This window comes from Hypomesus transpacificus, chromosome 14, assembly GCF_021917145.1.
Source record: "Hypomesus transpacificus isolate Combined female chromosome 14, fHypTra1, whole genome shotgun sequence".
Classification (NCBI taxonomy): domain Eukaryota; kingdom Metazoa; phylum Chordata; class Actinopteri; order Osmeriformes; family Osmeridae; genus Hypomesus; species Hypomesus transpacificus.
Window position 1 is genome coordinate 8,034,542 of NC_061073.1, and position 4,092 is coordinate 8,038,633.

The window sequence follows — 4,092 nt, forward strand, 5'->3', positions numbered from 1 at the left end:
TCTGTCTCTCCAACGGCTGTGGTAAATACAAATAATAATATACTTGAAAGCCTATGACTAAGCAGAGCAGTCCCAGCAAGGCTAACCCTGTAACACACTTAATGTTGATATAGATATAACACACTCTTAAGTAAAATAACGAAAACCTTCTTAGTCCAGTACAATTCTAGTATGGTCAAGCAATCTTAACCGAGTCGTAACTCTCTTTTCCGGACTCTCACAATCGTAGCAATAGCAAAAGGTTCACTGGCCCTCCTGGCCCTTCTCCAACAACTCCTGCAACGTACGACTGGGTTCTGGAGCAGCAGAACACATGCTCCAGTGGTACCATGTACTCTCTTTCCCCAGCACCCTTAAGGCGTGTGAGGTTCTCTCGATGACCTTGAATGGTCTTGTCCACCGAGGTTCTGTCCACTTCCTCTTAATGGCTTTCACCCACACCCAGTCAGCGGTGAAGGCCTTAGTTCATATGGGATGAATCCTGTAGAGGTGTTCACTGAACTCCTGATGGCTGGTAGGGCAATAGGGAGAGCATCTACCCAATTCATGTTAGTTGTTGCACAGATTTTGGCCAACTTGCATTTCAGATTTCGATTCATGCGTTCAACCTTTCCCTGTGACTGGGGGTGATACAACGCGTGCACCAACCCCAGACTTTGTTCTACCAATTGAAGATGTTTGTTTGTGAAATGTGACCCATTGTCTGATCTGATTCGTTTAGGGAACCCATGGAATGGAATATAAGTGTTAGTCAAAAATTTACATACGGATTTTGCGTCCTCATGTTTTGTGGGGACAGCCTCAGGCCATCCTGTGTACCCATCCACCGCTACGAAAAGGTAGCGATGACCACGTACAGTGTTTATCATGTCGGTGTAATCAATAACAATTTCCTGACCTGGGGTTTTTGGTAGTGGAAACATTCCTTGATGTGGTTTCAGAGTTGGTCTTACATTATACCCCTGACACACCCGACATTCAGCCACATAGTTAGCCACCATGGCTGGTAGATGCGGGTGCCACCAATGTGTAAGACGCACCATCATCTCTTTCTATCCTGCATGTTCTAACCCATGACTCTGTTTAAATACACCCTGTCGCATACCTGCCGGCAGAGCTGGGCGCCCGTCCGGGCCCCTCCATAGAAGGGTCTGACCTTCCACCGCCCCTGTCACCGGACAGGGGGCTTTTTGTGTTTAATTGGTATACCCGTGGTTGTCAAGAACCCTGCCCGCAGCCACTGACTCAGTTCCACATGGAGTGCGCCCACTACATATGCTGAGTCAGAGAAAATATTTACAGTTTAATCATGGCTGTTAGTTCAGCCAGCTGTGCTGACTCCTTTCCAACCACTTGTCCTGATTCGACTTCTTCAAAACCTTCTCTTGTCTGTCTCACTACTGCCCATGCAGCTTTTAACTGTTCCTCCGGATGGGTGTTGTTACAGACATCCGTACCTCTTCTGCTTCTGCCAATGGTGTTGCACCTAGATCCGGTCGGACCTTGACCTCTTTTTGCACCCTGTGTTCACACACATGACTGTCACCTTCTCCCCCTGTCATTCCCTCTGCCATATTGATCCCTTCATGTGTGTATGTTACATTTGGTGCCCCTAATACATTGTCGATCCTGATGTGCCTGTTTGTTGTTAATGTGAACATGTTTGAATTGATGGAGGCCATAACTCTGTGTGACGTCAGTACCGTGATTGGGTGGCCCATAACTGTGTAAGCCGATTTTTGAAGTAGTTTTGCTACTCCTGCCGCATGTTTTGTGCATGATGGCTGTCGTCTCTCTGTGTTATCGAACATTACGCTGAGGTATAGCAGTACTCTCCTGCCACCCTCTTTTTTCTGAAACAACACCATATTCGTCGATAGGGTGGTTTCAGAAACATCCAAATAAAAAGGCAACGTGTAGTCCGGGAGCGCCAGTTCAGCCGCGCGGGCGAGATCCTGTTTCAATTTGATAAAAGCTTCCTCGGCCGGAATGTCCCATGCCAGGACGTTGTTTAGGATGCGCATGCCTTGGGCGTTAATGATGGTGCGTAAGGGGGCTGTGCTGTCAACGTACCCGGGGACATACTGTCGACTACAACCTGTCAACCCCAAAAACGACAGCATGTCCTTGACCGTGCGAGGCTTGTCATGCTGAAGAATCGCCGAACGATGCGCATCGGACACTCCTGATCCTTCCCCCGATATAACACGTCCCAAGAAAGTGACGGAGCGACGGCAGCACGGGAATTTGGACTTTGAGTATTTGAACCCGCAATTGAACAAATGACGCAGAATAGTCCGAGTAGCGTCCAGACAGCTGCGGGGCGTGATGGCCGCCAATAATAAATCGTCCACATACTGAAGTAAAACCACCCCGTCCGGTAGTGGCACATCCTGCAAAAGTTTGCCTAGCTCCTGATTGAACACGCCCGGTGATAAAACGAAACCGTGAGGGAGAACATGCGAAAATGTGGCGAAGATGCTCTGCCAGGGGGAGACAGAAAAACGCATTGGCCAAATCAATACATGAAAACCACTGATGTTGAGGGCCTACTGCAGCCATACAACCCCATGTAGGGGTTTGGAACAGAGACTGTTGGAGTGGTAACAATTCGATTGATGCGTCGTAGGTCATGAGCCATCCTGTATTTGTCGGTGCCTGGTTTGGGGACGGGGAGAATGGGTGTATTCCACCGAGAGGTAGATGGAACCAAAACCCCTACTCTCAACAGGCCAGCTATTGTGTCAGCCATGCCGGCCTCGGCCTCTGCCTTGAGTCGGTATTGGCTATGGTCAATATAGTATGGAAAGGGGCAGTCAAACGTGAATGTAAAAGGTGTTACGGCGTGACAGTGACCAACATCTGTTGCCCCTATGGACCACAGGGCCGTTGGCAAGGTAGCTAACATGGCGGCGGTGTCCTCGTGATCAGTTTTTTCCATACCCTGTGAGCGAGACAGCTGGCGGTGTTGTATGATAATATCATCTGAGGCCGCAATGGTGATTCTATACATACTACCAGTTTTAGACCACTGTACTGCCGGAATTTGTGTATCCTGCCAATCCGGAAGTGACGCGCCATATTTAACCATTGGTCCTAATTCTTTAGCCTGATGGTTAGCTTGCAATGCTAATGAAAGATGTGGAACCGATTCGTCTGACATTTTGTACCACGCGGCCATGTCCGGTGGTACAAGGGAGTGACGTCCGCTGCCACTCCCTTGTTGCCTACATAGATATGTTGGAATGTGACTGCTGCGGTGGTGTCTAATATGGATTCTAAAAATGCTTGTTTGTATGTCTCATCCCCGACCCTATCATAGAACAGAGTGACGTGCCAGGGGTCATTTAGAGTATGATAATTCATGATAATGCTCCCCCCCCGACCTCTGTACTGCCACTGTCCTGTAGGGGGCCCCGTGGGCCCCTGCTGGTAACTTGGATGGGGCTGAGACATAGCACCTACCGCTGATGTATGTGTCTGTGGATGCCCCAAAAGATATAAATTATCCGCCGGGAGCATGGGAGGGCCCGTTGCTACCGCCGGATGCGTTGCACCATCTGTTTACCGTCGGAGCGTTTGTTTTTTGACGCCTGGCCTGCCGTTTTACGTGCCTCCTCCAGTTGGAATTTAAGGAGCTGGACCTCTATGTCCTTACTCGCCCCCTCATTTTTGTCCGTCATATCTTTAGATAGTTTTAGGTGATATACCAGGTGGTTTTCCCACGCGGCTGGACGAGCTCCTGCCATGTCTGGGTTTTCAATCATACGCGCTTTAACCTTGTCTGGGCAACCTGTCAGAACCGCCGCTCGATAGACCTGTGTGTGCGTTGGGTCCCTATCTGGATGTACGCCAGTGGATTGGGTCCACTCTTCCTTGCAGTCGGACAGGAATTTAACTGACTGATATCTGGGTTGAATTTGAATGAGATGGTGTGCAGTGCGGTGACCGGTTGGGGCCATTTTAGATCCATAGCATCCCCCACACAAGCTGACACCTGACTAAATGGGGTTTGGTCTGGGGTGATAGTTATATCAGCGGCACGTTCGATCTGTTCCAAATCCCAACCTGTAGTCTGTCTGCCCATGAGCT

At 49.3% G+C, this 4,092-nt stretch overlaps 1 pseudogene; it reads right to left on the minus strand.

Moving 5' to 3' along the window:
• Positions 1-243: 243 nt before the first annotated feature.
• Positions 244-3,013, minus strand: LOC124476373 (annotated as a pseudogene).
• Between the last annotated feature and the right edge of the window lie 1,079 nt (positions 3,014-4,092).